General features: G+C 45.6%; 1 protein-coding gene across 3 annotated transcripts in view; it reads right to left on the reverse strand.

Annotated features, from left to right (window-relative positions):
- The window catches only part of C1_1H1orf21 (chromosome 1_1 C1orf21 homolog), a 415,212-nt gene that overhangs the window by 281,662 nt on the left and 111,552 nt on the right, over nucleotides 1-21,998 (reverse strand). Inside the window, exon 1 of one of the 3 annotated variants that reach the window (XM_078641462.1) lies at nucleotides 18,739-19,077. The exons of the other annotated variants lie outside the window; for them this stretch is intronic. The gene's annotated coding sequence lies outside the window, so the exon portion shown is untranslated. Of the gene's footprint in view, nucleotides 1-18,738; nucleotides 19,078-21,998 lie in introns of those variants that run through there. 3 annotated transcript variants of the gene reach the window in all.

The following is a 21,998-nucleotide window of genomic DNA, read 5'->3' on the forward strand; positions in this document are numbered from 1 at the left end:
GAAGGACTTCTTTCTGTGAATACCCGAAGACTCGCCAGACGATTTCCGCCAAATAATAATGGGGTTAATTTACAACTCAAAATACGTAGACACTATGTATTGACATTGCTATCTATGGAGGGCCGACAACTCGCTCACTTCACAGATTTCAAAGAATTACACTGGCCTCAAAGAAACCTGTCTCAAAGTCGTCGAATAATCAAAGACGTACTTTAACCACCGTTGACTCTCCTAGAACTGTCTCGCAATATTCCAATTATTATGTTTAAAAGAAATGCTTAGAATCATGCCTGAATTTAAATGTAGTGGTACTTTAAACTGAGTTTTGGGGTAATTTTTAGAGCATGGGGGAATGTACGACCCCCCCCGACCCCCCTCCCCCCCCAAAAAAAAACGGCAGTAAGTACGTGTAGAAGGACAAGTGATAAATGTGGAACCGATTTGGAGCTCGTGAGCTACAATCAGTCTCCATGGCTAAGCGAAGTTGTCCTCTCGTTCAGGAAGACTGCAAGCTCTAGGTTCTTTAAAATGTTGAAGTGAATGCAGGTTTTAAGAAAGGCGCACACCCATAACACCTTGCAGCAGATCTGTTCCTCTTAAGGTGCCCAATCTACTCTGACGGTGAAATAAACCTTTTAGTTCGGGTTTGGGGAATCGAACTGTCATTTGTGACCATATCTGAAAGTCCATAGGCAACATTTAGCACTGGACTGCTCCTTTTGGGCTGGTTCAAGATCTATTTCAAAATCCCTCGGCTTCATTCGAGAATGGGCCAGACAAGCCAAAAACAACAGCGTGGAATGCTAGCCAGAAGTGGACTCCATTATTAAAAAGTGTTGGCTCGGGAGGGGGGTCACCCATTACTTGATTTATTGCCAGAAGGCGTCAAGATGTTCACAGGCCACTCAAAAGCCAAACTAAGGAGCAGTAGCAGGCCCTTTCCATGGCATTTTTGGCATATAGTCGTAATAAAGTTACAAGTCATATTGGAAAGAGAGCAAAATAAAGTGTGTTCTTTCCCTCTCTCTCTTCAGGCCTACAAAGGTGATATACATTATCCGGTACTGCAATATCACCCCATGCTATCGTAACACCCCCAGTCAACACTTCTTTGCATTCTGGAAATATAACGTGGAAAAGATTACATCTGGCATTGTCAGGAGACGTGGACATTGAAAAACTACAACTCCCAGCATGCAGTGTGGATGGCTAAAATGGAAGAAGTGGATGGGCATTTCACACACCCTATGGGACCACTTGCCAGCTACGCCTCCTCTGATTGCCACTCGCCTTCCCCGGAACAAAACCTACTAAAATTGATGGGTCTTTGCTTTCAAATTAAAATGTTCGCAAAAAATACAAGTTGGAAAAAAAACATTTAGCTAAACTACTGTAAAATATTAGGTACCATTTCTGTGCAGCATCATTTGGTAAAATGTGTTGATGTATGCTAGTATTTCCCAAAGATATTCATTATGGAAAATCAGTGTAAGAAGTTCCAATAGGATTATGAGAAACATAAAAATAATCAAGCATTTTCAAAGCCAGCAGGTCTGAAATTGGTGGTCGACCCTTTGGTTTTATCAATGTGCGACTTCTTTTGGCATGGTTTTTGTAAAACCTTATTAGTGGGGGAGCTGCCGGGCCCTCACAATTATAACAAACGTTGGCAAAAGCAAAAATTGGTCTCAAAAAGCATACATTGCCACAGTAGTTCCTGGCACTGAACAAAACTACTGTGTGCAGATATGCTCCTGGTGAAAGAGCAGAATGTTGTCACTCACAGTGAAGCCAGCGGATATACCGAGAGAGACAACATTTTAGTAAATACAAAAGGTCCTGGTTAACACCAGACCTAATTAGGGGCCCAAATATAAAGGACATTTTCAAAAGTGCACCAATGGTAAATGTTCTTGCATTAAGTGCAGATATACAACTTTTGTGAATTCACAAGAATTTACAGAAGCAGGCCAAAAAATAGTACTCCTAGAAAATATATGTGAACTGCATTTTAGCAGGAGCGAATATGTAGATTTGGTTATGCAAAAATCTGAGTGTTTGCAAGTTTACTTTTCCTCCAATCACTTTTTGCCCAGCCCTGGAACAAGTTTTACATCTGGAACTGTCAAGAGTAAAGTACCAAACCTTCTCAGAGAAGAGGAGGTGAAAACCCTTAAAACATGCAAGTTCGTAGGTTTGCAGAGACTGAAAAGTGCATTCCAACCCCGGAACTATTGATTACCAGTATATAGATCTGCGAAAATGAGGCAATATAAGAGAATGGCTAGTATTCAAACCCTACTATGGTATGAGTCCTGGTATAATCAGAGAGGATATATCAGAGACCTTTTACAACGAGATAGCTGCCATAATCTGTTGCAGCATTACATGCCACAAAAGGGACAAGTGGATTTTATTACAAGACAAGTAGATTTATGAGCAACCTGCCCCATGGACAAGTAGATATTTTATTAAATTTCCCACCCCTGCACCGAATTCATAGAGCAGCCCAGCCGGAGACGAGACATGAGTATAGCTTGCCCCTAAAAGCCAAAGAATAAGTTGTGCCACCAAAAGACCCGCCAAGTAAATCAGATAGGACATTGTGTTTTTAAACATCATTACTTTTGACACTTTAGTGAATTACATCCATCAGTTGACTGACACTTGCTAAATTTTATAGTTTCCAAATATAAATGTAGGAAGATTCAGGAAAGAATTCATCAACCGTTTTGCCATGCATGATCCATGAGACATTTAACTTTTTACCGTGCACTGTTTAAATAGTTAATACGGTTAGAATAAAATTCCTGTGTAAAAGACAAGCTATCATATCCTTATTACAAACAACTTCTGACGCACCTAGTAGCCTGTAATGAAGGAAAAAAAGGCCATAGCTGCTCAGCTGTAATAACTAAGGGCCTGATTTCGAGTCTGGGGTCCACCGTCTGCCGCATTACCACTTTGAAAGTCGTTGTGGCAAAAGACCACTGGCTGCACTAGGGAACAGTCATTCGCTGGCGGTCGCACAACTGCGCCACAATGTAAGCTGCTCAGCGGGACTGAACATATTACAAGTTCTGCTACCGCAACTCTTAATACGGCGGGCGGTACTTGCGCCAGTGTGGCTGGTGTGGCACAGCTGTGCAGGTGGAGAGCCAGCGCAACTGCATCAAACTCGTATTCGCCCCTTAGTACGGTTGAGGTCAGCTTCACAATGCCTGCTGCCTGAGCCCGGTGCCAAGATTAAAGACAGGACATGAAGCATAATTAAAGCTGCAATTTAAAACAAGCATTGCCAAAGCCAGTTGGTATTATCTATGAGATCTATTAGCATTGGTAATGGTTTTTAGCCAAGCCGTAGCACCATGGCTGAATATAATGAAAAGGAAAAAAAACTATGATGCAGAGCCATCGCATCATTTTGTAGGATGCGCGCACCTATTAAATGAGGCAGGCCTTTCTTTTATTTAGTCATCTGATAAGAATTAGTAAAAAAAAAAAAGATGCACATAACTCACTTTAATATCGAGCTAAAGTACTTTGATATAGTGCGAAAGTGCTTTTTTTAATAAACAAAAAATTAGGGAGTGGGTTGCGGTCGGATATGAGCAGGGGGCGCGGCAACACAGTCGTGTGTGGGGAAGCAAGAACGGCAACGAAAGGTAGGAGATACGGTAGGAAGTTTAACCAAAAAGAAAAAGAGTAGCGCCTGAAAAGAGAGCAGTGGAAGCACAAAAGTAATAGGTCCATATTCCAAGAGAGAGACGAACACCAGAAAAGAAAGGAAAGCAGATGAATAAGAGGCAGGCAATTGAGAGTGACAAAGCCAACCAATGAGAAGCCAAGGGCGGGCACAAAGCCCACTCTAAGGTAACAATGTGCCTTGCAACAGACCACGCATGCGCTCTCTTGGACATGAGCTAAAACTGAAACATGGCTTTTCCTTCTTCTACTCCCTTTTTCTAGATCAACACTGGTATGCACAAAGGAGATATTTATGACATTTTATTTTTTGCATGCCTTAAAATAATTATAGCAACGGTAGACTTTTTGCATGTTTCTATGCATTTCTAGATACAGCGCTTTTTTTTTTAATCAGACTTATAATAAACAGATTTGAATATCTTCGCAACAAACATCTGACTGCTTTTTTTGGTGAGTTTCATTTTGCCCTCGAGATTCTACTTGTATTCTTATGTTTACAAACATGCTACTTTCATGTGAAACAGCAATGCACGATGGATTTAAGTTGTTCGTGAGAAAGGGGATGGTGTGACCATTTATTATTAGGAAGTACATATCCCCAGTTGTACACTATAAGGATATTGAAAGTCACTTTTGAGTTTCGTGACCTTATAAAGGAACTCTGTCTTTGGCTTTGTTCCTCTATATGGTTACGGAACACCTTGGTGACTTGAAATATCATTACAATGTACGTCAGAGAGTACTTTATCTAATTATGTATGGAAAAACAATCCAATCTGTTAAGTTATATATTAATTAAAAACATTGTTTATAGGCTACTCTGAGCTGATTTACTTGCTGGTACTCTAAATTAAGCAGTTAAAGGCAATAAGATAACGTGAAGTTAAATGGACTACACTATTTGGCCTAGCGTGGAAGTTTGGATTTCAGTAATGGTTTTTCGGCCCACTGTCGGCAATTCAGGCACAGGAGTCCCCTCCGCAAGCATACAGCTTTACAGTAAAGGGCAATGGTTTGTGCATGGTTGTCTTCTGAAAGCTAAATTAATACACACTGTTCAATATGTTTAAACAAATTTGAAAACAAATTGGATGAAGTGGGTGTCAACAATCATAAACGATCATACAAAATCAATATGGAGCCCTTGTATGAATCACACGGTATAAAAACTCACCCATTGTCTTACGTGAAAGCAGAACTCTCCATTTACATATCAATGCACTTTACTGATTTCTCGAAACAATATTAGAAGAAGCAATAAAAAATATGAATATACTTCAGTAAAGTCTCAGAATGTGAGAAGGAGCTTGCAAGCAGGTTATAGGTGGCAAATGCACATTTCAACTGACTGCAGGCTGTTTTTAGGTTTTGCCTAGCGAAAGCTGCGCTCTGCGCAGCTTTTCGCGCAGGCGAAATCCTGTTGAGAACTGTAGGGTGCTTTGGGTCGGCCCTCGTCATTGATTGGCTGGCTCCGTAAACGGAGCCTTGCCATTGGACGAGGGGCCTGTCCGTCAATGCCGGACCAGACACGGGGGCGTTCCTGACATTCTTTGCCTTTTGCCGACGTCACGCGACGCCGGGAACGCCCCCGAGTCTGGTCCGGCATTGCCGGCACCTCCCTTGCTCTACTGTCATCACCACAACACTGCGCCCATTTTATCCCAAGCTAAACACTCGGAGAGGCGCAGTGACCGGGTCTTTGAAGGCCGCTCTCCCAATGAAAACAAGTTTTCTCTCCGAGTCAGCACGAGCAGGAAGACGAGCAGCGCGCCTCCCAGCTGGCCTCTCGCATCAGCATCCAGAGCTGCCCTGCGCGGTGTGTAGCTTCAGTGGAGCTTCAGAGTGCAGAGTGGAGCTTCAGAGTGGAGCTTCAGAGTGGAGCTTCAGAGTGCAGAGTGGAGCTTCAGAGTGCAGATTCAGAGTGGAGCTTCAGAGTGCAGAGTGGAGCTTCAGAGTGGAGCTTCAGAGTGCAGAGTGGAGCTTCAGAGTGGAGCTTCAGAGTGCAGAGTGGAGCTTCAGAGTGGAGCTTCAGAGTGCAGAGTGGAGCTTCAGAGTGGAGCTTCAGAGTGGAGCTTCAGAGTGGAGCTTCAGAGTGGAGCTTCAGAGTGGAGCTTCAGAGTGGAGCTTCAGAGTGGAGCTTCAGAGTGCAGAGTGGAGCTTCAGAGTGCAGAGTGGAGCTTCAGAGTGCAGAGTGGAGCTTCAGAGTGCAGAGTGGAGCTTCAGAGTGCAGAGTGGAGCTTCAGAGTGGAGCTTCAGAGTGGAGCTTCAGAGTGGAGCTTCAGAGTGGAGCTTCAGAGTGGAGCTTCAGAGTGGAGCTTCAGAGTGGAGCTTCAGAGTGGAGCTTCAGAGTGGAGCTTCAGAGTGCAGAGTGGAGCTTCAGAGTGGAGCTTCAGAGTGCAGAGTGGAGCTTCAGAGTGGAGCTTCAGAGTGCAGAGTGGAGCTTCAGAGTGGAGCTTCAGAGTGCAGAGTGGAGCTTCAGAGTGGAGCTTCAGAGTGCAGAGTGGAGCTTCAGAGTGGAGCTTCAGAGTGCAGAGTGGAGCTTCAGAGTGGAGCTTCAGAGTGGAGCTTCAGAGTGGAGCTTCAGAGTGGAGCTTCAGAGTGGAGCTTCAGAGTGGAGCTTCAGAGTGGAGCTTCAGAGTGGAGCTTCAGAGTGCAGAGTGGAGCTTCAGAGTGCAGAGTGGAGCTTCAGAGTTCAGAGTGGAGCTTCAGAGTGCAGAGTGGAGCTTCAGAGTTCAGAGTGGAGCTTCAGAGTGGAGCTTCAGAGTGGAGCTTCAGAGTGGAGCTTCAGAGTGGAGCTTCAGAGTGGAGCTTCAGAGTGGAGCTTCAGAGTGGAGCTTCAGAGTGGAGCTTCAGAGTGGAGCTTCAGAGTGGAGCTTCAGAGTGCAGAGTGGAGCTTCAGAGTGGAGCTTCAGAGTGCAGAGTGGAGCTTCAGAGTGGAGCTTCAGAGTGCAGAGTGGAGCTTCAGAGTGGAGCTTCAGAGTGCAGAGTGGAGCTTCAGAGTGGAGCTTCAGAGTGCAGAGTGGAGCTTCAGAGTGGAGCTTCAGAGTGCAGAGTGGAGCTTCAGAGTGGAGCTTCAGAGTGCAGAGTGGAGCTTCAGAGTGGAGCTTCAGAGTGGAGCTTCAGAGTGGAGCTTCAGAGTGGAGCTTCAGAGTGGAGCTTCAGAGTGGAGCTTCAGAGTGGAGCTTCAGAGTGGAGCTTCAGAGTGGAGCATCAGAGTGGAGCTTCAGAGTGGAGCTTCAGAGTGGAGCTTCAGAGTGGAGCTTCAGAGTGGAGCTTCAGAGTGGAGCTTCAGAGTGGAGCTTCAGAGTGGAGCTTCAGAGTGGAGCTTCAGAGTGCAGAGTGGAGCTTCAGAGTGCAGAGTGCAGAGTGGAGCTTCAGAGTGCAGAGTGGAGCTTCAGAGTGGAGCTTCAGAGTGGAGCTTCAGAGTGGAGCTTCAGAGTGGAGCTTCAGAGTGGAGCTTCAGAGTGGAGCTTCAGAGTGGAGCTTCAGAGTGGAGCTTCAGAGTGGAGGTGCAGAGTGGAGCTTCAGAGTGCAGAGTGGAGCTTCAGAGTGCAGAGTGGAGCTTCAGAGTGCAGAGTGGAGCTTCAGAGTGCAGAGTGGAGCTTCAGAGTGCAGAGTGGAGCTTCAGAGTGCAGAGTGGAGCTTCAGAGTGGAGCTTCAGAGTGGAGCTGCAGAGTGGAGCTTCAGAGTGCAGAGTGGAGCTTCAGAGTGCAGAGTGGAGCTTCAGAGTACAGAGTGGAGCTTCAGAGTGCAGAGTGGAGCTTCAGAGTGCAGAGTGGAGCTTCAGAGTGGAGCTTCAGAGTGGAGCTTCAGGGTGGAGCTTCAGAGTGGAGCTTCAGAGTGGAGCTTCAGAGTGGAGCTTCAGAGTGGAGCTTCAGAGTGGAGCTTCAGACTGGAGCTTCAGAGTGGAGCTTCAGAGTGGAGCTTCAGAGTGGAGCTTCAGAGTGGAGCTTCAGAGTGGAGCTTCAGAGTGCAGAGTGGAGCTTCAGAGTGCAGAGTGGAGCTTCAGAGTGGAGCTTCAGAGTGGAGCTTCAGAGTGGAGCTTCAGAGTGGAGCTTCAGAGTGGAGCTTCAGAGTGGAGCTTCAGAGTGGAGCTTCAGAGTGGAGCTTCAGAGTGGAGCTTCAGAGTGCAGAGTGGAGCTTCAGAGTGGAGCTTCAGAGTGGAGCTTCAGAGTGGAGCTTCAGAGTGGAGCTTCAGAGTGGAGCTTCAGAGTGGAGCTTCAGAGTGGAGCTTCAGAGTGGAGCTTCAGAGTGGAGCTTCAGAGTGGAGCTTCAGAGTGCAGAGTGGAGCTTCAGAGTGGAGCTTCAGAGTGCAGAGTGGAGCTTCAGAGTGGAGCTTCAGAGTGCAGAGTGGAGCTTCAGAGTGGAGCTTCAGAGTGCAGAGTGGAGCTTCAGAGTGGAGCTTCAGAGTGGAGCTTCAGAGTGGAGCTTCAGAGTGGAGCTTCAGAGTGGAGCTTCAGAGTGGAGCTTCAGAGTGGAGCTTCAGAGTGGAGCTTCAGAGTGGAGCTTCAGAGTGGAGCTTCAGAGTGGAGCTTCAGAGTGGAGCTTCAGAGTGCAGAGTGGAGCTTCAGAGTGCAGATTCAGAGTGGAGATTCAGAGTGGAGCTTCAGAGTGCAGAGTGGAGCTTCAGAGTGGAGCTTCAGAGTGGAGCTTCAGAGTGGAGCTTCAGAGTGGAGCTTCAGAGTGGAGCTTCAGAGTGGAGCTTCAGAGTGGAGCTTCAGAGTGGAGCTTCAGAGTGGAGCTTCAGAGTGGAGCTTCAGAGTGGAGCTTCAGAGTGCAGAGTGGAGCTTCAGAGTGGAGCTTCAGAGTGGAGCTTCAGAGTGGAGCTTCAGAGTGCAGAGTGGAGCTTCAGAGTGGAGCTTCAGAGTGGAGCTTCAGAGTGGAGCTTCAGAGTGCAGAGTGGAGCTTCAGAGTGGAGCTTCAGAGTGGAGCTTCAGAGTGCAGAGTGGAGCTTCAGAGTGGAGCTTCAGAGTGGAGCTTCAGAGTGGAGCTTCAGAGTGGAGCTTCAGAGTGGAGCTTCAGAGTGCAGAGTGGAGCTTCAGAGTGGAGCTTCAGAGTGGAGCTTCAGAGTGGAGCTTCAGAGTGGAGCTTCAGAGTGGAGCTTCAGAGTGGAGCTTCAGAGTGGAGCTTCAGAGTGGAGCTTCAGAGTGGAGCTTCAGAGTGGAGCTTCAGAGTGCAGAGTGGAGCTTCAGAGTGCAGAGTGGAGCTTCAGAGTGGAGCTTCAGAGTGCAGAGTGGAGCTTCAGAGTGCAGAGTGGAGCTTCAGAGTGCAGATTCAGAGTGCAGAGTGGAGCTTCAGAGTGGAGCTTTAGAGTGCAGAGTGGAGCTTTAGAGTGGAGCTTTAGAGTGCAGAGTGGAGCTTTAGAGTGGAGCTTTAGAGTGCAGAGTGGAGCTTCAGAGTGGAGCTTCAGAGTGGAGCTTCAGAGTGGAGCTTCAGAGTGGAGCTTCAGAGTGGAGCTTCAGAGTGCAGAGTGGAGCTTCAGAGTGGAGCTTCAGAGTGGAGCTTCAGAGTGGAGCTTCAGAGTGGAGCTTCAGAGTGGAGCTTCAGAGTGGAGCTTCAGAGTGGAGCTTCAGAGTGCAGAGTGGAGCTTCAGAGTGGAGCTTCAGAGTGGAGCTTCAGAGTGGAGCTTCAGAGTGGAGCTTCAGAGTGCAGAGTGGAGCTTCAGAGTGGAGCTTCAGAGTGGAGCTTCAGAGTGGAGCTTCAGAGTGGAGCTTCAGAGTGGAGCTTCAGAGTGGAGCTTCAGAGTGGAGCTTCAGAGTGGAGCTTCAGAGTGGAGCTTCAGAGTGCAGAGTGGAGCTTCAGAGTGGAGCTTCAGAGTGCAGAGTGGAGCTTCAGAGTGCAGAGTGGAGCTTCAGAGTGGAGCTTCAGAGTGCAGAGTGGAGCTTCAGAGTGGAGCTTCAGAGTGCAGAGTGGAGCTTCAGAGTGCAGATTCAGAGTGCAGAGTGGAGCTTCAGAGTGGAGCTTTAGAGTGCAGAGTGGAGCTTTAGAGTGGAGCTTTAGAGTGCAGAGTGGAGCTTCAGAGTGCAGAGTGGAGCTTCAGATTCAGAGTGGAGCTTCAGAGTGGAGCTTCAGATTCAGAGTGGAGCTTCAGAGTGCAGAGTGGAGCTTCAGAGTGGAGCTTCAGATTCAGAGTGGAGCTTCAGAGTGCAGAGTGGAGCTTCAGAGTGGAGCTTCAGAGTGCAGAGTGGAGCTTCAGAGTGGAGCTTCAGAGTGGAGCTTCAGAGTGGAGCTTCAGAGTGGAGCTTCAGAGTGGAGCTTCAGAGTGGAGCTTCAGAGTGGAGCTTCAGAGTGCAGAGTGGAGCTTCAGAGTGCAGCTTCAGAGTGCAGAGTGGAGCTTCAGAGTGCAGCTTCAGAGTGCAGAGTGGAGCTTCAGAGTGCAGAGTGGAGCTTCAGAGTGCAGAGTGGAGCTTCAGAGTGGAGCTTCAGAGTGGAGCTTCAGAGTGGAGCTTCAGAGTGGAGCTTCAGAGTGGAGCTTCAGAGTGGAGCTTCAGAGTGGAGCTTCAGAGTGCAGAGTGGAGCTTCAGAGTGCAGAGTGGAGCTTCAGAGTGCAGAGTGGAGCTTCAGAGTGGAGCTTCAGAGTGTCAAGAGCAATGCCAATAGCTCTAACTTTAACAAAGGCAAAACCATTGCATTGTAAATGCTTGTTAGGTCTAGTTACAGACAGCAGACCATTTGCTACCAAGTCATGAAATATACTGAGTGGACTTGCCTTCACCCAGAGGAGTATTTCTTTTACTCAGCTCACGCTATTGGCTATTTGTTGTATCAACCCACCTCCCACGGAGTACTTCCACTGGAATATACGAGAAACTATTTTACATCTAGGAAGTACATTCAAATATTACACTTCGTGGCAAATTACATGCAATACTACCACCACAAATATTACGGCATTACCCATGGTTCTTCCGAATGATACCTACCCGGCACTTCTGGGCATCCACCCGGAAATTGAGACCGCTTGTTTTCCCGTATAATATATCTACCTGTTTTTATCCCAATTGTATCCGAGATTGCCAAGCGCGAATGTCAGGAGCGTGCTCTTAGGACCCGGCCCCCGCCCCGCCTTGTAATTTGTGGGCGGCCGGCTAGCCCAATAGGCGACCGGCCGCCAAGTACTTCCGGGCCATGATTGATGTATTTCCGGTGTGGGAGAGGGCGGAGACCGGGGCTATTTAGGTTCCAGTTTGCTGTGGCCCCGGTCTCTTTGTCCTCTCCTGCTCCTGAACGACGGAGCTCGCTGCTGGCGTCGTCCACCTCCCCCCCTTTGGCCCTAGTTTTAAGTTTTAACTCCCACCCACCCATCCCTTAGCTCAGTGGTTTGAGGGGGCGTGTTGCGGTAAAGAGACCTGCGAACAGTGGCATTGACTTACAGAATGGACGGGAGTCCGCCTTGCGTACTCCCTAGGCCAGCACTGAGGGGGGAGACGGTAAGCTCTCCGCTGGGAAAAGTTGGCCACCGGCTGGGGAGGCTAGGGCGACAGGTTACGAGCCTCCTGGGTTCCTGGGCAGCCTGGTTGCCGGGGGGTGGGCCCCGGAGATGGCAGACAAGGAACAGAGGTGGGGCCCATCATTCAAGGGCACAGGTGGGTTGCACCTTGCGTGGGAGGCTCAGCACGGGAGATGTGAGTCAGGCGCCCCCCCCTGGTGCTGGGGGGCAAGAATCTTAGAGAAAATCGTGTAGGTCAATATTAAAAGTGTTTTGTGTTTTTAAGTATGCATAACTATTGCTTTGTCATGTTTATGAATTGTTGGTATTAAACATGGCCGTTTTACACCCACCCAAATCTCTGTGCTGATTGTATGTGGGTTTGGTTCCTGGGGGGAGGCGGGGAGCAAGCTGGGGGATCCGGGTACTAATGCTACTGCCTATTATTCCTTTCCTTGTATTTTTTTTTTTTTTTTTTTGTATGTTCTTATATAGCGCTCGAATCACCCGGAGGCATCTCGGCGCTTGCCTTGGGAACCCGTCCTGGCTTTTCCCTGTGAGATAGCCCCTACAGGGCATCCCCAAGGTGAAAGCCAGGCATCCCGCCGCTGGGGGGCCGTTGTGGAGATTAAGCAAGCTTAATGCCCAGAGTTGCAGAGTGAGAACCCATGATTAGGGCTGGCACCGGAGCGAGAATTATCGAGTCCGTGGACATTTGAGCTCAAGACCCTGCCGCGTCGGGAATTGAACCCTGGTCCCGGGTCTGACCTCTGCTCCAGGGTCTGCCTGCTCTAACCAGTGAGCCACACTTCTCTTCACTTGTATAATGCATCTACCTGTTCTTATCCCAATTGTATACACCCAGCTAAGACTGTTTTTACCACCTGTCAATCCAGTAAAGCGCTCTGATACCCTCACGGGTCTGGTTCGCGCTCTATAAAACTCAAAAATAAAATGAAATAAAAATAAATACCACTAATCTAAATGCCACCATTACCAATACTATGCCTCCAAAACAAATAACACCATTCTTATTACCAATATTATTACCTAGGTGCCAGGGGCACTGCTGTTGTGTCTGTCACGTATTCTACCCATGTAGAGACATCCAAAATTGAAAAAGCTATTTTTTGCATTACAGCTGGCAACCCCGTTTGATGCACCGAGGTGATCACTACTAGAAACGTTGCATTTAGTGGCCACTAATGAAATCTTGTCTCATGTTGGCACTATCATAACACTACTAATATTATTAGCTCGGGCTGATAGTTATTAAACATAACTAGCTGCTATTACAGAAAAGGTTGGAGATCCCTTTACCAACACAATTTCCAATACTATCACTAATAATGCCACACCACCGCCTATACTAGAACCACAATACCATCAAAACCAACATACCACCTGTAACTCCACACTCCTACAACTACCACATCACCACCATCAACACCCATAGCAACACTACCACAATACCACCAACATTACAATCACCAAGCACTTGCAAAAACAAGTGCTTGGCTTTAAACCCAGATTGCATGGAATAATAGTTCTGCTTGCCTGCGTTTGCATGTGTTATCACAACAGAGCCTGCTTGGTCCCTCTGATAATGGTTGGTTTCTTTCCGTGATCTCCATTTAATTTAAACTGTAAAGTTGGTCACAGAAGAAAAACCAACATGTTTCATGCAGTTAATGGTCATTCTATGTTATAGCAACTTTGTTTTGCAGGATGCTGCTTACGGTTTTGTTTACTTACACCCAACATAAGGCTTACAGTCTATGTAAACCCTTGATCAGCTGATCTTTAAGATCAGGATGCTGAATTCCCTGTTTTTTTGCAGGCATGCACTTTGTTGTTATACATCTTAATGAGGGTGTACTGTCCCACGTGGTCTCTTGGCACGACAAACAAAGCTCTTACTGAAAATAAACTTGGCACCTTTGTTAGGTTTAAAAATAGAAACTACTATTACATAATGGTCTAATGTTGCTTTCGTCTCTCTGGAGGCAGGCACCGGTTGACCAGCCAAATGTGGCATCTGGGGCTTTTGGCTTCGACAGGAAGACGTCCCGTGCCAGCGTTAATGACAAACAAATTAACTAACTTAAGTGACTGACAGCTGCTTCCCCAGCACTCTAAACGGCTTATGAATGAAGTGTAAGTGATGTGGTGAAGGCTAGTCAGTGAAACAAAGTAAGTTACCCCCGATGTGCCTGCAGCGCGCGAGCTCGCCCCCACCCGTTCCCTGGCCCCAGTCTGCTCACGCCCAAATGGACGGTCCCCTCTGCTAACTGTGGTGGCCAGAGACCTCACTTGAGATCAGGCTAGTTGGATGTCACTGCCTGTGACCATCAGTTGTACTGGCTGTGGGTTTCCGGTCTGATGCAAGTATTGTGGCGGGAGCGTGGAGGCAGTGCCCGCTAGGGAGCTTAACCTCATAGAACCTCTTTCTTGGCACCCTAGGATTCTGGTTCACAGATGGCAATCCACTGGGCTCTGTGTAAAGTAGGCTAATATCCAAAGCAGCCAGTGACCACCTATCATCCGCCACCACCCCCATTGCCAGCGCACAGCATGAATGTCACACGCCTCTCTACAGCCAGGTAGTAACAAATACTGAGAAAAGGGTGGCCCTGCATTTCTGTGAAGCAGAGCCCCGATTTAGTTGAAGAAAAAAAATAGAAAATGTATTTAAAACTAAGATCACCAATTTCAGCAGGACAATAGTAAATTAATCAATGATGAATTTGCCATTACTTAATAGTAAATTATTTGATTGATAACTAAATAAACAACTGTCTCTACATCAATTAGCAGTAAGTGATTCATCAACACAATGGATAAACCAAACAAAAAACAGGGTTGATACCAACGGTTGTGCCCATGCGAGTAAAATGTGAGAATATCGTTGAAGGATGTAAAAAACACAAGTAGCAAGAAAAAGCTCGGAGTAGTTGTCTAAGGAGTCAATTAACCGGGAGACCTTCAAATTCATGTTTTGTCTAAAAGTAGACAAGTCGATATTTCGCAATTTAGGGAGGATTTTCATAAGGAAAAGGTCTGATAATCTTGAAGTAGCACCCCTAGGATGGTGTTATTGTAAAGAAGCCTGTAGGAAGCCATAAATCAGGAGTAGCCACATGTAACTGAAATATTGCACTCACTGAAAAGCAGGGACAATTTGACCAGTTAAGAGGCTTTGTTGTGAAGAACAGCAGCTCCAGTCAAATGAATCTCGTCTGATAGGCCAGCATGCTGCGCTGTTGCGAATTTACGTTTGATTCCCAAGCCCTTTTTGATACAGGTTGATACACGTTTAGGCATTTTTTAGCAGTACAGGAACGCGGCACTTCATTGGTGGAATGCAATCTGTTGTTTACATCAGATAGTAAATGGCCATACCCGGGTGGAGTTTAAAGCCCCTGTGCCAGCCCCTGGTGCAGATTATGTACAGAAATCATTTATTTACCAGCTGACATAATTGCAAATATGCATTGCAACTACATCTGCAACAATCAACTGCACCAAATTTTAGGGATCGCCAATAAACATGTATGGTCTGAAAGCAGCTTGGAGGTCTTTTTTGTTCATAAAAAGATTATACTTAGTTTCGTTAAAAGAACCATGATCCGTATGGAGCGAATGGTTGCAACAACTGGGTTGACAAAATCTCTATGTCTGTGCATTCTCTTTGGTAACACTGGACACGCAATGTGGTTTGTAGTTTCTATGCATGTATACGCACTGTCCATATGGACAGGTTATTCTAAGCTAACTATGATGATTTGATGATTATCTGTGCTGCAATGTTGATTTCTCTTTTTGTAAACTTTCCTTTCCAAAAATCATTAAAATTGATCATCAACATTTTTTTAAAATAGAACCACGATCCACAGAGTTGAGCCGTCTTCTAAATGCTAAAATCTGGGCACATTTTCTAGTGAATTGGACAATCTCGTTTACGAAAGAAAACCACCAAACATGGCAATCTGAGAAAGTTTTTTCAAACACATTATAAACACTAAGGGCCAGATGTAGGTAGGCTTTTACCGGGTGGTAACGGCCGAATTCGGCCGTTACCACCCGGTAAAAGCAATTTGACATGTAGGTCCCTGTAATTTACAGACTCGGTAAATTTACCGATAGGTAAATTTACCGAGTATGTAAAATACCGAGTCGGTATCATTACTGATTCCGGACAATTGGTATGTAGGTGGGACTCTTCTGAGTCCCACAAGCAGTACAACATCGGTATTTTACCATCAAATACTACTTGATGGTAAAATACCGTTTCTGGTGTGCATGCACATGTGTGCATGCACACCTATGCCATATGACAGGCAGACCTGCCCTTAGGGCAGGTATGCCTGCCACATGGCAACCGAGCCTCTTTTGGGGGTGCCAGAGGGTGTCAAAGTGACACCCCCTGCACCCTTGTGATAGTCGGTATTTTCCGATGTGGTAAATACCGACCGGTATATGCCCAATCAATCCTATGGGCTTCAAAGCCCATAGGAATGCATGGGCATTAACTGGTCGGTATTTACCACATCGGAAATTACCGACTGTTTCCGATTCGGTAATTGCACATCTGCAATTACCTACATCTCGGTATTTTTATTTTCCGACCTCTTAAATACCGAGTCGGTATGACTCGGTATTTAAGAGGTCGGTAAATAAAAATTACCTACATCTGGCCCTAAGAGCTGAGCCAACGTAGACCTAGAGCTTTTAAAAGCCAAGCCTGAAGGGAACCTAGCCCGCATGTGACATTTCACACTATAATAAATATTATCCTAAGTAATAATTGAGCCTCTTTCACTTTAGTTTCAGTAACAAGGTTCTAGTTTTTTTGTTTTGTGGCCGACTGAGGTTCTTAAGATTTTTCCAGCAGTGATCTTTCATATATTCACTAACATGCTTTATTTATTTCTCATGGCCAGGTTTGGAGTCCTCTGCTATAAGTTTAAGCATCAGTGTCAGGATGCACTCGCTTATCATTGTAATTTGCACACCCTATCCACACCCTGCTGCCTGAGGCAGGAGACAACCCGCACTTGCAAATGTCCAAAAGAGCAAACTCTCAGGAGGGACGCAGCTGGGCTTCACCTGCATCTTGGACACAGGGTGGGCAGGAGTCACCTCAGCGAACCCCGGAGTCCACCCTCAAGAGCTGTGGAAGGTATTTGGAGGGTGGGGGCTGTGAAAGTTTGATGCAGAACGAGTGCAACATCATAACCAGCCCAGGAAGCTTTGAAAGCGAGGCCAGCCAAGGAAACTGAAAGCCAGGAAGAAGTCAGGATGGATTACTGACATGTTAGGAGGGGGCGTGTCAGTCACATCCTAGGTTTGCCTCCAATAGGCTAGTGGAGCTGGGGAACAAACAGTTGCACATCAGCCTCACTTCGGCCAGACAAATGGGTGAAAAGGTGCCCAGTGGCAGACACAGCTCTGTAAAAAGAATGGTATGACTGGTGAGTCAGTCATGTTATGCCATGCATGAAATGTGACTCCCTTTTCTCCTGTCCATCAAACTTTTACAGGCTCCTCCTGCGCGTCAGGAAATCTTCCAAGCCCCTGTATTTTTCCCAGTAAGGAAAAACGGAAAAAGAAACAATGGCAATCCTAATACGGGATACAGTGGCAATCCTAATACGGGATACAATGGCAATCCTAATACGGGATACAATGGCAATCCTAATAATGTGTAACATTGTTATCAATATCACAGAATGTTGAACAGTATGCTTCAATCCTTATTGCCAGTTATAATCTAATCGCATTTACCTTAAAAGGATGAATTGACTGACAATATGTGTACCACTGACCTGCGAAAGACACAGACTGAAGCACGGAATGCTAACCCAGTGGGCTTTATTCAAACATTGACTGGAGTTTCCAATATATATATACATACCATGTCGAGTTCACTGAACAGAATGTTCACTATGTGTATACAGACAAGTACATTGCCAGAAACTGGAAAAAGCAGACCCTCTACGATTAGAGCTGAGCGAGTGATTCTTCTTTTTAATACATCACTTTTGGTGAGTTCACTGCACATGCTAAGTAGTCCCACACTTATTTATTTTTGCACTTGCACCCTGTTCGTCACACTGCACTCGTTTGGCTCTTGAACGGAAAGGACAACCAACTATTACCTTTTGCTGTGAAACTAGAAACAGGATGAGAAACGTTCTTGCGTGGCTCTGCAGACAGAGTGAAAAGCATAGGTTCAAATCTCTGCTTCCTTCCTTTGCTCAATGTTTGATCCTGTGCAAACGATTTGACCTCAGTGTACACCATGCTCAGTATCGTTGTCTGGATCTTGCATTATTTGGGTCATCGTCTCACATTGCAGTCGTTGCTTGCACTCTTGCGTATTTTAGACGTTGACTACTAGCAGAGTCTGACAGTTGTGACAACTATTCCAATGTGGGCCAAAGCTTTAACTACTCCTTTTCTACCTTTCAAGCTGCTTCCTGAGTGCCACAACGGTGACCATTCCAATGAAGTCACTTCCTATGATGCCCCTTCCTGTGATGTCATGGTAAGACGAAGCGCATGCCTTACGGGTCAGCAAGCTAACTACCGCACCCCTGCACCCCCTCACTGGGGCACTTGGCGACTCTGCTATTACCCGATTCATTGTAAACGAACTCACTTCATTACTACTGTTTACGTAGAGCCAACATGCCTCTTTTACACTCTCGGCCCAATTCCCTCTAAGAAAAGCACCAAGAAGGCATTTATGCACACACGAATTACAGCCGAAAACATGATACATTTTTGCATGGTTTTCAAAAAGAGGCAAATCATCTTTGGCGATTTGGGGCTACCCACTCGAGTACATTTCTGTTACATCAAGGTTTTTGCTTTTTGTGAAATAGCTTTGAATAAAACCCAACTTCTGTACTGTACACTCATGTGATTGTTGGGTTTTATTCCAAGGTATCTCACTGTAATACAATATATATTATACGTACACAGCTTTGTATCGGTGGACAGTGCCGACTGTCAAAGGCGCCAAGAAGTCTTAGTCATGGCAGATGTACGCTATTCAAATAGTGCGCACACACACGCATATATAATATTATATTACAGGGAAATAGATGAACATTCTTTACTCTTACGGGTTTCTATACAGCGCCAATCGCCCACTAATGTCGCGTCTTGGCGCAGTGAGCTGTCCTGAGAGGAAATTGCCACGCAGCTGAGAGTACCTTTCAAGAAGGTCTGGAACTCCTCCATTTCAGGGATATTTGAAGTGATAAAAGGCGTGTCAAATTAAAGGGCGCCAATTTGGGAGATTCCACTGAGTTCCGGGAGACCCGTGCAACCTACCAGAAAAGGGTCGTCAAGCACCTCTAAAAAAGGCGCAAACTTCTGTCTGGATTTAGGGTGCGCGCACACATTTAATGGATAGACAAGGCCTTCAGTTTTGAATTCCAAGCATTGAATTAAAAAAAAAATATTTTTTTTTTTAAAAAGGGGGGGGGGGCACACGGCTAGGAGATCCCTCCACGGGGGGATGAGGGGTGTACTGCTTCTCGGAGAGGGCGGCGGAGCGAAAAGTTACTTTTGTTTATCGGTCAACTCACCGGAGATCCCGATGCTGCTCTCCTCTCGATTCCTTTCTTTTTCGGTTCAAATCAAGGCGATCTTGCCAAAACAGCAGAAGAGCACCGTCCCTATTCTGGCACGTGCCACAGCTTTAAGCATTAAACACAGCCCCAAAAACTCAGGAATTACCACCCATTCTAAAATCCTAAAAGCAACCGAGGGAGGATGCCTTCTCCGGAAGCTGGAGATGCTTCTCCAGGAACTGGAAGGAGGGCAGACGCGCACGTCAACGCGTCGTTTCCCCCCTCTTCCCACATGTGACAGTGAGGTCTGAAAGCAGCTGTTCTGGACGCTTTAAAGCAGGCCCTGCAGACAGCTGTGCGGCGCATTCCTCACCCTGGGAGCAGGGGCAGCTGCGGCTTCGGCCCCGCCCCTCTGGACCTGTAAACACGCAGACCTCCGCCTCTGTAAAGTTTCAAGAGACAGTCATGTTCAGGAATTTTGGTTAAAAACAATATAATAAAACCGGAATTCGAGTCCGCCAATTCCTGCCTTGTCGATAGGATGCCACAATCTCACTCTCTTTTATCGGTCACTTGCTCTCCCCCCCCCCCTTCTGTATTTTTTTCCCCTCATTTCTTATATCTCTCACTTTCTCCCTCATGCTTCCATCTCCCCCCTTTCCTCCATCTGTCACGCACTTTCGCTTTTTCTTCGCCTCTCTCTCCGATACCCGGGATCATAGTACAGACATTTTGCACTGATGCAAACATACGAGGCAAATGCCTCTGCACCATTTGTTCTGCATGCATTGCACAGAATAAGGCAAACCTAATGTCCCATTCACATAGCACAGAAAGAGTCATGCCCAAAATAAAAAAAATGAGGAAATAGATTATGAAAACACTGAAAATAAGAAATACATTTCAAACGCTAAATATACATTCTAACAAAGAAACCATGCCTCTCCAGTAATAAGGTTTTAAAAAAGCATTTTTTTTCTGATTGAGTAATAAAGGGTTGAAAGTGAATGTTCTTTGTGTTTTGCATGCTCTCTATATAGATCCCGGTGCGGTTTCGGGGTACAGGCATGGAAACTCTTTATAATTTCCATTTAAAAAACACCTTTCGCAAAGGCTTAGAACCGGACTCAAATAGTGAAAAGACGAGGAAATTCCATGCCCGAGGTCAGCTGTGTAAAAGTTAGACTGTAGGGTTTCCAAAAGGGCCCTTTTGTGGTACATACATTTAAAATAGAGCAGGCCTTGAAAATCTGAAAAATGTAACTAGACCTGCAGGTCTAGTGACAAATAATCTACTCAACCTAATTATAATGCTCTTGACCCATAAACTGGTTTCAATTTATGTGATCTTGGGCAAATATTTGAATTCACTGAGATGCCATTTTCTTCACTATCACATATGAGAGCACCTTCAAATACACAGGTGCAACATGTCTGCGGTAAAGACTAGCATTTGATAGGCAATAGGTCTTGCTCTGCTGAAAGTTTGAGCTATTGACGTTGTGAATAATAATGTAACATCAATAGCTCAAACTTTCAGTAATGCAAGACCTACTGCACTGCAAATCAATCGCGGCACTTGCAACTTAGCTGTAGGCATCTTAAGCTAAAGTGTGGGTGCCACGATTGCTTCAAAAGTAAAGACATAGAAAAAAGGTTTTCGTCTATTTTATTACTTTTGAAGCAATCACGGCACCTGCACTTTAGCTTAAGATGTTTAAAGCTTATAGCACGGGTGCTGCCATTGTAACTAAAGTAAATAAAAGAGAAAAAATAGGCATGCAGGCGCTTCAGCAATCGCAACTAACCAAAAGAAAGGTGGGGTCGCCATTATTCCAGCCAAGGTGTGCCACGCTGGATAAATAAAAAATAAACAAACAGCAGGCAGGACGAAGCTATTTAAGAAAATAGTGCTCCAAGGCTCTAATTAAAACATACTGAGTAACCACACATGTAACAGAGGGTGTCCTCATGGGAGGTTACAAGAAGAGAAAAGGTGGTACTAAGGAGGGTGTACAAAGCCTATTGACCAATGAAAAGTCCCTATTAACAAAAGACAGTGAAAGGAGCCAATTAAAAAGATGGGCGTAATGTGGGCGGAGCTTCAGGCACAGATCCTGAATACAACATGTCTTGAAGAGACAGCACAAACACTGCCTAGGCGAAACTTAAACAACTCTGTTTGATTTACTAGACTAAACTTTTGCTCTATAAATAATACAAATTCAGCCACATATAGGATACACATGACCCCTGACTGGCCTCTTAGGTCATTAACAGTATTGCCATCAGGGTGGGGGTAGGAATGTATCTCAAATCATATTTAAAAACTATCACTTTTAATAAAAACATATCTAAAGCATGAAGTAGTAGCACACTGTCATTTGCAGTCAGCAGTTTTTCTATTGAAATGGCCACAAAAGTTCCCTCTGACTTGCAGCTTTAACTGATAAAACTATACAGCATACAAACAATAATGTTTGGAAATAGAGTCTCTGCGAATATTTGACATTTGCACATCACCAAGTAGAGTGTCCCGATTTGTTTTTCTTCTATTTAAATATTTGTTTGCATCACACTTGTAACTTACAAAAAAATGTGCTTCATAATTCATTTTTTGTTAGGCACGGGGAGATTAAGTGATTTGCTTAGAATCATAGGATGTTCAGCGTCGGTGCCGAGACTAGAACCCAGTTCCCCAGATTCGAGGTAGACCGCCCTAACCGTTAAGCCAACTCCTCTCTTTTGTTTTATAATGATTGTCAGACAGCTCACTTGACAAAACCCTCTGTTGTAAGAGAAAGAAAATTAAACATTTCCCAGGAAAAGATAAGAGGCAATCAGTACAACGAAATACTGACATTGGACCTCTGTTCTTGATCAGACTGCAAATGTGTCAAGATAAAAACAAGATTTAAAGCCATCTTTATTGCTCATTCACTTTCTGAATGAACAGAACATCTGTTTCATTCCAGCATAAGTTCATTTGCCAGAACGGACCAGTAGGTCCTAAAAATAGCTCAACCTGATAAAATCTGGCTAGCCATAGTGAGCGGGTGAGTAGATTTTTCGAGGCTGGAAAGACATCTGAGAACCTTATTCATATCACTGCAACTGTGATTTTGAGGACTTTGGGGTTAAGGCAAGCAAAGGAGGAGGAAAGCAGGCAGAGACAAAAGACTATGATGGTGAAGAGTAAAAGCAATGTTGACACCAACTACTCTTGCTTTATGAATCCCCCACATTTTTAGGGCTTCGTTATTTAACTCCTTGGA

Source organism: Lissotriton helveticus, chromosome 1_1 (assembly GCF_964261635.1).
Source record: "Lissotriton helveticus chromosome 1_1, aLisHel1.1, whole genome shotgun sequence".
Classification (NCBI taxonomy): domain Eukaryota; kingdom Metazoa; phylum Chordata; class Amphibia; order Caudata; family Salamandridae; genus Lissotriton; species Lissotriton helveticus.